Genomic DNA, 14597 nt, shown 5'->3' with positions numbered 1-14597 from the left:
GGTATATCTACTTAATGAAACATAAATCTGAAACATTTGAAAAGTTCAAAGAATTTTAGAGTGAAGTTGAAAATCATCGTAACAAGAAAATAAAGTTTCTACGATCTGATCGTGGAGGAGAATATTTGAGTTACGAGTTTGGTCTACATTTGAAACAATGCGGAATAGTTTCGCAACTCACGCCACCCGGAACACCACAGTTTAATGGTGTGTCTAAACGTCGTAATCGTACTTTAATAGATATGGTGTGATCTATGATGTCTCTTACTGATTTACCACTATCGTTTTGGGGTTATGCTTTAGAGACGGCTGCATTCACGTTAAATAGGGCACCATCGAAATCCGTTGAGACGACGCCTTATGAACTGTGGTTTGGCAAGAAACCAAAGTTGTCGTTTCTTAAAGTTTGGGGCTGCGATGCTTATGTGAAAAAGCTTCAACCTGATAAGCTCGAACCCAAATCGGAGAAATGTGTCTTCATAGGATACCCAAAGGAGACTGTTGGGTAAACCTTCTATCGCAGATCCGAAGGCAAGACATTCGTTTCTAAGAATGGATCCTTTATAGAGAAGGAGTTTCTCTCCAAAGAAGTGAGTGGGAGGAAAGTAGAACTTGATGAGGTAACTGTACCTGCTCCCTTATTGGAAAGTAGTTCATCATAGAAACTAGTTCTTGTGACGCCTACACAAATTAGTGAGGAAGTTAATGATGATGATCATAAAACTTCAGATCAAGTTACAACTAAACCTCGTAGATCAACCAGAGTAAGATCCGCACCAGAGTGGTACGGTAATCCTATTCTGGAAGTCATGTTACTAGACCATGATGAACCTACGAACTATGAAGAAGCGATGGTGAGGCCAGATTCCGCAAAATGGCTTGAGGCCATGAAGTCTCAGATGGGATCCATGCATGAGAACAAAGTGTGTACTTTGGTTAACTTGCCCATTGATTGGCAAGTCATTGACAATAAATGGATCCTCAAGAAGAAGACTGACGCTGGCAGTAATATTACTATCTATAAAGCTCGACTTGTTGCAAATTTTTTTGACAAGTTCAAGGGATTGACTACGATGAGACTTTCTCACTCATAGCGATGCTTAAGTCTGTCCGAATCATGTTAGCAATTGCCGTATTTTATGATTATGAAATTTGGCAAATGGATGTCAAAACTGCATTCCTGAATGGATTTTTGGAAGAAGAGTTGTATATGATGCAACCAGATGGTTTTGTCGATCCAAAGGGAGCTAACAAAGTGTGCAAGCTCTAGCGATCCATTTATGGATTGGTGCAAGCCTCTCGGAGTTGGAATAAACGCTTTGATAGTGTGATCAAAGCATTTGGTTTTATACAGACTTTTGGAGAAGCCTGTATTTACAAGAAGGTGAGTGGGAGCTCTGTAGCATTTCTAATATTATATGTGGATGACATATTGTTGATTGGAAATGATATAGAATTTCTGGATAGCATAAAGGGATACTTGAATAAGAGTTTTTCAATGAAAGACCCCGGTGAAGCTGCTTATATATTGGGCATCAAGATCTATAGAGATAGATCAAGACGCTTAATTGGACTTTCACAAAGCACATACCTTGACAAAGTTTTGAAGAAGTTCAAAATGGATCAAGCAAAGAAAGGGTTCTTGCCTATGTTACAAGGTGTGAAGTTGATTAAGACTCAATGCCTGACCACTGCAGAAGATATAGAAAAGATGAAAGATGTTCCCTATGCTTCAGCCATAGGTTCTATCATGTATGGAATGATGTGAACCAGACCTGATGTGTGCCTTGCTATAAGTTTATCAGGGAGGTACCAAAGTAATCCAGGAGTGAATCACTTGACAGCGGTCAAGAACATCCTAAAATACCTGAAAAGGACTAAGGATATGTTTCTCGTTTATGGAGGTGACAAAGAGCTCATCGTAAATGGTTACGTTGATGCAAGCTTTGACACTGATCCGGATGATTCTAAATTGCAAACCGGATACGTGTTTACATTGAATGGTGGAGCTGTCAGTTGGTGCAGTTCTAAACAAAGCGTCGTGGCAGGATCTACGTGTGAAGCGGAGTACATAGCTGCTTCGGAAGCAGCAAATGAAGGAGTCTGGATGAAGGAGTTCATATCCGATCTAGGTGTCATACCTAGTGCATCGGGTCCAATGAAAATCTTTTGTGACAATACTGGTGCAATTGCCTAGGCGAAGGAATCCAGATTTCACAAGAGAACCAAGCACATCAAGAGACGCTTCAATTCCATCCGGGATCTAGTCCAGGTAGGAGACATAGAAATTTGTAAGATACATACGGATTTGAATGTTGCAGACCCGTTGACTAAGCCTCTTCCACGAGCAAAACATGATCAGCACCAAGGCTCCAAGGGTGTTAGAATCATTAGTGTGTAATCTAAATTATTGACTCTAGTGCAAGCGGCAGACTGAAGGAAATATGCCCTAGAGGCAATAATAAAGTTATTATTTATTTCCTTATATCATGATAAATGTTTATTATTCATGCTAGAATTGTATTAAACGGAAACATAATACTTGTGTGAATACACAGACAAACAGAGTGTCACTAGTATGCCTCTACTTGACTAGCTCGTTGATCAAAGATGGTTATGTTTCCTAGCCATTGACATGAGTTGCCATTTGATTAACGGGATCACATCATTAGGATAATGATGTGATTGACTTGACCCATTCCGTTAGCTTAGCACTCGATCATTTAGTATGTTGCTATTGCTTTCTTCATGACTCATACTTGTTCCTATGACTATGAGATTATGCAACTCCCATTTACCGGAGGAACACTTTGTGTGCTACCAAACGTCACAACGTAACTGGGTGACTATAAAGGTGCTCTACAAGTGTCTCCGAAGTTACTTGTTGGGTTAGCGTATTTCGAGAATAGGATTTGTCACTCGGATTGTCGGAGAGGTATCTTTGGGCCCTCTAGGTAATGCACATCACTTAAGCCTTGCAAGCATTGCAACTAATGAGTTGGTTGCAGGATGATGTATTACAAAACGAGTAAAGATACTTGCCGGTAATGAGATTGAACTAGGTATTGAGATACCGACGATCGAATCTCGGGCAAGTAACATACTAATGACAAAGGGAACAACGTATGTTGTTATGCTGTCTGACTGATAAAGATCTTCATATAATATGTGGGAGACAATATGAGCATCCCGGTTCCGCTATTGGTTATTGACCGGAGACGTGTCTCGGTGATGTCTACATAGTTCTCAAACCCGTAGGGTACGCACGCTTAAAGTTTCGATGACGGTTATATTATGAGTTTATGGTTTTTGATGTACCGAAGGTTGTTCGGAGTGCCGGATATGATCACGGACATGACGAGGAGTCTCGAAATGGTCGAGACATGAAGATTGATATATTGGAAGCCTATATTTGGATATCGGAAGTGTTCCGGGTGAAATTGGGATTTTACCGGAGTACCGAGGGGTTACCGGAACCCCCCGGGGGCTTAATGGGCCATAGTGGGCCTTTGTGGAGGAGAGGAGAGGTGGCCAGGGCAGGGCCGCGCGCCCCTCCCCCCTAGTCCGATTAGGACAAGGAGAGGGGGGCGGCGCCCCCCCCTTTCCTTCCTCTCTCCCTCCTCTTTCCCCCTCCACTCCTAATCCAACAAGGAAAAGGGAGGGAGTCCTACTCCCGGTGGGAGTAGGACTCCTCCTGGCGCGCCCCTCCTGGACGGCCGCACCTCCCCGCTTTCTCCTTTATATACAGGGGCAGGGGGCTCCCTAGAGAAACAACAACTGATCGTTTGATCTTTTAGCCGTGTGCGGTGCCCCCCTCCACCATAGTCCACCTCGATAATACTGTAGCGGTGCTTAGGCGAAGCCCTACATTGGAAGAACATCATCATCGTCATCACACCGTCATGATGAAGAAACTCTCCCTCAACACTCGGCTGGATTGGAGTTCGAGGGACGTCATCGGGCTGAACGTGTGCTGAACTCGGAGGTGTCGTACGTTCGGTACTTGATCGGTCGGATCGTGAAGACGTACGACTACATCAACCATGTTTTGCTAACGCTTCCGCTTTCTGTCTACGAGGGTACGTGGACAACACTCTCCCCTCTTGTTTCTATGCATCACCTTGATCTTGTGTGTGCGTAGGAAAATTTGCTACTGTCCTACAAACCTCTGCACTTGGAGGCCCAACAACGTCTACAAGAAGAAGGTTGTGTAGTAGACATCAAGCTCTTTTCTAGCGCCGTTGCCGGGGAGGTTAGCGCTTGAAGGTATTGAAGGAAATATGCCCTAGAGGCAATAATAAAGTTATTATTTATTTCCTTATTTCATCATAAAGGTTTATTATTCATGCTAGAATTCTATTAACTGGAAACATAATACATGTGTGAATACATAGACAAACAGAGTGTCACTAGTATGCCTCTACTTGACTAGCTCGTTAATCAAAGATGGTTATGTTTCCTAACCATGGACAAAGAGTTGTTATTTGATTAACGGGATCACATCATTAGGTGAATGATCTGATTGACATGACCCATTCCATTAGCTTAGCACCCGATCATTTAGTATGTTGCTATTGCTTTCTTCATGACTTATACATGTTCCTATGACTATGAGATTATGCAACTCCCGTTTGCCGGAGGAACACTTTGTGTGCTACCAAACGTCACAACGTAACTGGGTGATTATAAAGGTGCTCTACAGGTGTCACCAAAGGTACATGTTGGGTTGGCGTATTTCGAGATTAGGATTTGTCACTCCGATTGTCGGAGAGGTATCTCTGGGCCCTCTTGGTAATGCACATCACATAAGCCTTGCAAGCATTGCAACTAATGAGTTATTTGCAAGATGATGTATTACGGAACGAGTAAAGAGACTTGCCGGTAACGAGATTGAACTAGGTATTGAGATACCGACGATCGAATCTCGAGCAAGTAACATACCGATGACAAAGGGAACAACGTATGTTGTTATGCGGTCTGACCGATAAAGATCTTTGTAGAATATGTAGGAGCCAATATGGGCATCCAGGTCCCACTATTGGTTATTGACCGGAGACGTGTCTCGGTCATGTCTACATTGTTCTCGAACCCGTAGGGTCCGCACGCTTAAGGTTACGATGACAGTTATATTATGAGTTTATGCATTTTGATGTACCGAAGTTTGTTCGGAGTCCCAGATGTGATCACGGACATGACGAGGAGTCTCGAAATGGTCGAGACATAAAGATTGATATATTGGAAGCCTATGTTTGGATATCAGAAGTGTTCCGGGTGAAATCGGGATTTTACCGGAGTACCGGGAGGTTACCGGAACCCCCCGGGAGCTATATGGGCCATAGTGGGCCTTAGTGGAAAAGAGAAGAGGCAGCCCAACATGGGCCGCGCGCCCCTCCCCTCCCTTGGTCCGAATAGGACAAGGAGAGGGGGCCGGCCCCTCTCTCTCTTTTCCCCCCTCCGCGAATCCTATTCCAACTAGGATTGGGGGGGGGAATCCTACTCCCAGAGGGAGTAGGACTCTCCTGGCGCGCCTCTCCTAGGCCGGCCGCACCCCCCCTTTAGTCCTTTATATATGGAGGCAGGGGCACCCCAGAGACATACAAGTTGATCCATGTGATCTTATTCTTAGCCGTGTGCGTCGCCCCCAGCCACCATAGTCCTCGATAATATTGTAGTGGTGCTTAGGCGAAGCCCTGCGACAGTAGTACATCAAGATCGTCACCACGCCGTCGTGCTGACGGAACTCTTCCCCGACATTTTGCTGGATCGGAGTCCGGGGATCGTCATCGAGCTGAACGTGTGCTAAAACTCGGAGGTGCCGTAGTTTCGGTGCTTGATCGGTCGGGCCATGAAGACGTACGACTACATCAACCAAACGCTTCCATTGTCGATCTACCAAGGGTACGTAGACCACACTCTCCGCTCGTTGCTATGCATCACCATGATCTTGCGTGTACGTAGGAATTTTTTTGAAATTACTACGTTCCCCAACAGTGGCATCCGAGCCTAGGTTTTATGTGTTGATGTTATATGCACGAGTAGAACACAAGTGAGTTGTGGGCGATATAAGTCATACTGCTTACCAGCATGTCATACTTTGGTTCGGCGGTATTGTTGGACGAAGCGGCCCGGATCGACATTACGCGTACGCTTACGTGAGACCGGTTCTCCCGACGTGCTTTGCACAAAGGTGGCTAGCGGGTGACAGTTTCTCCAACTTTAGTTGAACCGAGTGTGGCTACGCCCGGTCCTTGCGAAGGTTAAAACAGCACCAACTTGACAAACTATCATTGTGGTTTTGATGCGTAGGTAAGATTGGTTCTTGCTTAAGCCCGTAGCAGCCACGTAAAACTTGCAACAACAAAGTAGAGGACGTCTAACTTGTTTTTGCAGGGCATGTTGTGATGTGATATGATCAAAACGTGATGAGATATAAGTTGTTGTATGAGATGATCATGTTTTGTTAAAGTTATCGGCAACTGGGAAAAGCCTTATGGTTGTCTCTTTATTGCATAAGATGCAAGCACCAAATAATTGCTTTACTTTATCGCTATGCGATAGCAATAGTTGCAAGAGCAATAGTTGGCGAGACGACCGTGTGATGACACATTGATATAGATCAAGATGATGGAGATCATGGTGTCATGCCGGTGACGATAGAGATCATGACAGTACTTTGGAGATGGATATCAAAGGCGCAAGATGATGATGGCCATATCATGTCACATATTTTGATTGCATATGATGTTTATCTTTTATACATCTTATTTTGCTTAGTTTGACGGTAGCATTTTAAGATGATCTCTCACTAATTATCAAGAAGTGTTCTCCCTGAGTATGCACCATTGCGAAAGTTCTTCGTGCTGAGACACCACGTGATGATCGGGTGTGATAGGCTCTACGTTCAAATACAACGGGTGCAAAACAGTTGCACACGCGGAATACTCAGGTTATACTTGACGAGCCAAGCATATACAGATATGGCCTCGGAACACGGAGACCGAAAGGTTGAGCGTGAATCATATAGTAGATATGATCAACATAGTGATGTTCACCAATGAAACTGCTCCATCTCACGTGATGATCGGACATAGTTTAGTTGATTTGGATCACGTGATCACTTAGAGGATTAGAGGGATGTCTATCTAAGTGGGAGTTCTTAAGTAATATGATTAAATTGAACTTAAACTTATCATGAACTTAGTCCTGGTAGTATTTTGCAAATTATGTTATAGATCAATAGCTGACGTTGTTGCTTCCCTGTGTTTATTTTGATATGTTCCTAGAGAAAATTGTGTTGAAAGATGTTAGTAGCAATGATGCGGATTGGATCCATGATCTGAGGTTTATCCTCATTGCTGCAAAGAAGAATTATGTCCTTGATGCACCGCTAGGTGAGGGACCTATTGCAGGAGCAGATGCAGACGTTATGAACGTTTGGCTGGCTCAATATGATGACTACTTGATAGTTTAGTGCACCATGCTTAATGGCTTAGAATCGGGACTTCAAAGACGTTTTGAACGTCATGGAGCATATGAGATGTTCCAGGAGTTGAAGTTAATATTTCAAGCAAATACCCGAGTTGAGAGATATGAAAGTCTCCAACAAGTTCTATAGCTAAAAGATGGAGGAGAATCGCTCAACTAGTGAGCATGTGCCCAGATTGTCTGAGTACAACAATCGCTTGAATCAAGTGGGAGTTAATCTTCCAGATAAGATAGTGATTGACAGAATTCTCTAGTCACCATCACCAAGTTAGTAGAACTTTGTGATGAACTATGATATGCAAGGGATAACGGAAACGATTCCCAAGCTCTTCGTAATGCGGAAATTGACGAAGGTAGAAATCGAGAAAAACATCAAGTGTTGATGGTAGACAAGACCACTAGTTTCAAGAAAAGGGCAGAGGGAAGAAGGGGAACTTCAAGAAGAACAGCAAGCAAGTTGCTGCTCAAGTGAAGAAGCCCAAGTCTGGTCCTAAGCCTGAGACTAAGTGTTTCTACTGCAAAGGGACTGGTCACTGGAAGCGGAACTACCCCAAGTGATTGGCAGATAAGAAGGATGGCAAAGTGAACATAAGTATATTTGATATACATGTTATTGATGTGTACTTTACTAGTGTTTATAGCAACCCCTCAGTATTTGATACTAGTTCAGTTGCTAAGATTAGTAACTCGAAACGGGAGTTGCAGAATAAACAGAGACTAGTTAAGGGTAAAGTGACGATGTGTGTTGGAAGTGGTTCCAAGATTGATATGATCATCATCGCACACTCCCTATACTTTCGGGATTAGTGTTGAACCTGAATAAGTGTTATTTGGTGTTTGCGTTAAGCATGAATATGATTTGATCATGTTTATTATAGTACGGTTATTCATTTAAGTAAGAGAATAAATTGTTGTTCTGTTTACATGAATAAAACCTTATATGGTTACACACCCAATGAAAATAGTTCGTTGGATCTTGATCGTAGTGATACACATAATCATAATATTGAAACCAAAAGATGCAAAGTTAATAATGATAGTGCAACTTATTTGTAGCACTGCCGTTTAGGTCATATTGGTGTAAAGCGCATGAAGAAACTCCATGCTGATGGGCTTTTGGAATCACTTGATTATGTATCAGTTGATGCTTGCGAACCATGCCTCATGGGCAAAATGACTAAGACTCTGTTCTTCGGAACAATGGAGTGAGCAACAGATTTGTTGGAAATCATACATACTGATGTATGTGGTCCGATGAATATTGAGGCTCGCGATAGGTATCATTATTTTCTGATCTTCACAGATGATTTGAGCAGATATGAGTATATCTACTTGATGAAACAAAGGTCTGAAACATTTTAAAAGTTCATAGAATTTCAGAGTGAAGTGGAGAATCATCTTAACAAAAATGAAACTTTCTACGATATGATCGCGGAAGTAAAATATTTGAGTTACGAGTTTGGTCTTCAACTAAAACAATGTGGAATAGTTTCACAAACTCATGCCACCTGGAACACCACAGCACAATGGTGTGTCCGAATCTCATAACCGTACTTTATTGGATATAGTGCAATCTATGATGTCTCTTACCAATCTACCACTATCGTTTTGGGGTTATGCATTAGAGACAGCTGCATTCACGTTAAATAGGGCACCATCTAAATCCGTTGAGACGACACCATATGAACTATGGTTTGGCAAGAAACCTAAGTTGTCGTTTCTTAAAGTTTGGGGTTGTGATGCTTATATGAAAAAGTTTCATCCTAATAAGCTCAAACCCAAATCGGAGAAATATGTCTTCATAGGATACCCAAAGGAGACTGTTGGGTACACCTTCTATCACAAATCCGAAGGCAAGACTTTTGTTGCTAAATTCGGAGTTTTTCTAGAGAAGGAGTTTCTCTCGAAAGAAGTGAGTGGGAGGAAAGTAGAACTTGATGAGGTAACTATACCTGCTCCCTTATTGGAAAGTAGTTCATCACAGAAATCTGTTCCTGTGACTACTACACCAATTAGTGAGGAAGCTAATGATGATGATCATGTAACTTCAGATCAAGTTACTACCAAATCTCGTAGGTAAACCAGAGTGAGATCCGCACCAGAGTGGTACGGTAATCCTGTTCTGGAAGTCATGTTACTAGACCATGACGAACTTGCGAACTATGAGGAAGCGATGATGAGCCCAGATTCCGCGAAATGGTTTGAGGCCATGAAATCTGAGATATGATCCATGTATGAGAACAAAGTATGGACTTTGATGGATTTTCCCGATGATCGGCAAGCCATAGAAAATAAATGGATCTTCAAGAGGAAGACGGACACTGATAGTAGTGTTACTATCTACAAAGCTAGAATTGTCGCAAAAGGTTTTCGACAAGTTCAAGGTGTTGACTACGATGAGATTTTCTCACTCGTATCTATGCTTAAGTCTGTCCGAATCATGTTAGCAATTGCCGCATTTTATGAAATCTGGCAAATGGATAAACAAAACTGCATTCCTTAATGGATTTACTACAGAAGAGTTGTATACGATGCAACTAGAAGGTTTTGTCGATCCTAAAGGTGTTAACTAAATATGCAAGCTCCAGAGATCCATCTATGGACTGGTGCAAGAATCTCGGATTTGGAATATACGCTTTGATAAGTTGATCAAAGCATATAGTTTTATACAGACTTGCGGTGAAGCCTGTATTTACAAGAAAGTGAGTGGGAGCACTACATCATTTCTGATAAGTATATGTGTATGACATATTGTTGATCGGAAATAATGTAGAATTATTCTGCAAAGCATAAAGGAGTGTTTGAAAGGAGTTTTTCAAAGAAAGACCTCGGTAAAGCTGCTTACATATTGAGTATCAAGATCTATAGATCTAGGACAAGGAGAGGGGGCCAGCCCCTCTCTCTCTTTCCCCCCCTCCGCGAATCCTATTCCAACTAGGATTGGGGGGGGATCCTACTCCCAGAGGGAGTAGGACTCTCCTGGCGCGCCTCTCCTAGGCCGGCCGCACCCCCCCTTTAGTCCTTTATATACGGAGACAGGGGCACCCCAGAGACACACAAGTTGATCCACATGATCTTATTCTTAGCCGTGCGCGGCGCCCCCAGCCACCATAGTCCTCGATAATATTGTAGTGGTGCTTAGGCGAAGCCCTGCGACAGTAGTACATCAAGATCGTCACCACGCCGTCGTGCTGACGGAACTCTTCCCTGACACTTTGCTGGATCGGAGTCCGGGGATCGTCATCGAGCTGAACGTGTGCTAAAACTCAGAGGTGCCGTAGATTCGGTGCTTGATCGGTCAGGCCGTGAAGACGTACGACTACATCAACCAAACGCTTCCGCTGTTGATCTACCAAGGGTACGTAGATCACACTCTCCCCTCGTTGCGATGCATCACCATGATCTTGCGTGTACGTAGGAAATTTTTTGAAATTACTACGTTCCCCAACAGGTATATCTTTAGATCTTGCAATCGAATCTTTTTGTTTCTTGTTTTAGCACTAGTTTAGTTTATAAAATAAAACTACAAAAAATGGAATTGAGTTTACCTCACACGCTTCATCTTTTTAATATATTTCGTGAGAATGATGGAAAGGAAAATTGTGCTCAAGTGCTAGAAGAAGAAGCCTATAAAATGTTTGGCACTAAACCTTTGAATGATGAGCATGATTGCAATGTTATTAGTATGAACTCTTTGAATATCCATAGTACTAATGATGATTGCACTAGTCAGGATGAAAATATCTCTTATAAGCATATCGATTTTTGTGGAGTGCATAGAGTTTGCATGTACATACCAAACAGGGAAGATAGATTTTGCAAGAGGCATAAGTATTTGGAAACTAAATGGTTGCAAGAAATGCTAGATGTTTGTGCTGAAAATTTAAAATTTCTTAGCCGTACTTGTGAACTTTGCAATGAACGTGATCATTTCAATAGCCAATGCAAATTGTTTCATGATCGTATCGTGTCCAAAAATTGTGATGACTTGATTTCCCTTGCACATCATAATGAACTTAGTTTGCTCTTGGGTTATGAAGAAATCAAACGTATATCTAAGGTTATTCCAGAATTTGCCCTTGATAGAGTTCTTAATTTTGATCTAGAGGAAATTTATATGTATTGTGCGGTGAATTGCATTGAAAATCCTTATATTTCCCAGTATATAAATAAAAGAAAACAAATAGCGGATGAAGAGAATACTAATTAAAGGGAAGAGCCTTCCCAATATGCTCCTATTATTTCTTATGATGAATCAGGTAATGAGGAGGAGCCTTCCAATCACATTAATAAGGAGCTCAAAAAAGAGGGTTAAACCAACACATGATGTGAAGAAGAAAAAGAGAAGACGGAGAAACAAAGGTAGAAAGGTATCCCTCCCAAATGATGTTGCTGCTACTACTCATTGTGATTATGATAATTGCTATACTATCGGTGTTATCCATACTATTAATGATGAGAGTGATTATGCTTATAATATGAAAAGGCCTAAGCTTGGGGATGCTATGTTTGATGAGAATGACATGTTTGAGAATATATTTGCTGCAATTAATGTCTGTCCCAAGCTTGGGGATGCTACGTTTGATGAATATGATATTTCTAGCCTCCCAAGTTTTGATATGCAAATTTGTTATGATGATAGCATGCCTCCTACTTATGATGATTATATTGATGAAAGTGGGTTTGGAACAGTGTCAAGTTTAGGAAGTAGTAATCCCACTATTTTGGAGGATGTTGAATCTTATTGTGATAATTATGAAAGTGGATTTGGAGAGGTCATGACTTTAGTATGGATTCCACTATCTTGGAAGAGGTTTCAATCGATTATGATGAGAACAAAGTTGCTACCTATGATGATTATTGTGATGATACTTATGCTATAAAAAGTAGTGATGATTATATTTATAAAACTTGTCATGATTTTGATTACCCCTTTTCTGAACATTCCTATTTTAATATGGAAACAATTTATAGTATTCGAGTTTTTTATGATACTCCCACTATTCCGAATGAGAAGAATTTTGCTTATGTGGGGAGTAATAAAATTTTTATGCTTGTAGATCATGAAAAGAATGCTTTATGTGATGGTTATATTGTTGAATTCATTCATGATGCTATAGAAAATTATTATGCAGGAGGAATATATGCTCGTAGGAATTGCAATAATATCAATTTTCCTCTCTAGGTGCTTAAAATCTTGAAGTTATGATTGTTTTGCTTTCCTATGCATAGGAAGTGGTTGAGACTTAAATGTGCTAGTAATATTCTTCATGATGCTCTCCTTATGTTACAATTCTTATCTTTTATGTGAGCATCGTTGAAATCATCATGCCTAGATAGGGGCGTTAAACGATAGCGCTTGTTGGGAGGCCACCCAATTTTATTTTTGCTCCTTGCTTTTTGTTCCTGTTTAGTAATAAATTAATCATCTATCCTCTTTTATGATTGTGTTTTTTATGTTTTAATTAGTGTTTGTGCCAACTAAAGCCTTTAGGATCTTCTTGGATGTTTGTTGTTTGTATGCGATCATGAGAATAATTTTTATTTTTAACCAGAGAGATATAAAATACTGATTACAATTTAGGTAGTTCAATATACAAATTATTTAGATCGTCCTAATTTGGTAGGATTTTTGGAGTTACAGAAGTATTCGAAACTTACAAATTACTACAGACTGTTATATTTTGACGGATTTTGTTTTCGATGTGTTCTTTGCTTATTTTGATGAATCTATGAGTAGTATCGGAGGGTATGAACCATAGAGAAGTTGGAATGCAGTAGATATTACACCAATATAAATAAAGAATGAGTTCATTATAGTACCTTGAAGTGGTGGTTTGTTTTCTTATACTAACGGAGCTTATAAGTTTTCTGTTAAGTTTTTGTGTTGTGAAGTTTTCAAGTTTTGGGTAAAGATTCCATGGACTATGGAATAAGGAGTGGAAAGAGCCTAAGCTTGGGGATGCCCAAGGCACCCCAAGGTAATATTAAGGACAAACAAGAGCCTAAGCTTGGGGATGCCCCGGAAGGCATCCCCTCTTTCGTCTTTGTTCAATGGTAACTTTACTTGGAACTATATTTTTATTCACCACATGATATGTGTTTTGCTTGGAGCGTCATTTTATTTTGTTTTTCTTTGCTTGCTGTTTGAATAAAATGCCAAGATCTGAAATTCTTAAATGTTAGAGAGTCTTCACATAGTTACATAATTATTCAACTACTCATTGTGCTTCGCTTATATCTTTCGGAGTAGTTTGTCATTTGCTCTAGTGCTTCACTTATATCTTTCAAGAGCACGGTGGTGGTTTTATTATAGAAATAATTGATCTCTCATGCTTCACTTATATTATTTTGAGAGTCCTTTAAGAACAGCATGGTCATTTGCTTTTTAGGCATAATAAAAACTTTCATATAAGTGCATTGAATACTATGAGAAGTTTGATACGTGATAATTGTTTTGAGATATGGAGATGGTGATAATTGTTTTGAGTCGTGCTAGTTGAGTAGTTGTGAATTTGAGAGATACTTTTGTTAAAGTTTGTGATTCATGTAGCATGCACGTATGGTGAACCATTATGTGATGAAGTCGGGGCATGATTTATTTACTGATTGTCTTCCTTATGAGTGGCGGTCGGGGACGAGCAATGGTCTTTTCCTACCAATCTATCCCCCTAGGAGCATGCCCGTAGTACTTTGTTTCGATAACTAATAAATTTTTGCAATAAGTATGTGAGTTCTTTATGACTAATGTTGAGTCCATCGATTACACGCAGTCTCATCCTTCCACTATTGCTAGCCTATCTAGTACCGTGCAACTTTCGTCGGTACCATAAACCCACCATTTACCTTCCTCAAAACAGCCACCATACCTACCTATTATGGAATTTCCATAGCCATTCCGAGATATATTGCCATGCAAGTTTCCACCGTTCCGTTATTATGACACGCTTCATCATTGTCATATTGCTTGCGTGATCATGTAGTTGACATCGTATTTGTGGCAAAGCCACCGTTCATAATTCTTCATACATGTCGCTCATGCATCATTGCACATCCCGGTACACCACTGGAGGCATTCACATAGAGTCATATTTTGTTCTAAGTATCGAGTT

Source organism: Triticum urartu, chromosome 5, assembly GCF_003073215.2.
Source record: "Triticum urartu cultivar G1812 chromosome 5, Tu2.1, whole genome shotgun sequence".
NCBI classification, from domain to species: domain Eukaryota; kingdom Viridiplantae; phylum Streptophyta; class Magnoliopsida; order Poales; family Poaceae; genus Triticum; species Triticum urartu.
This window is presented reverse-complemented; position numbering follows the sequence as displayed.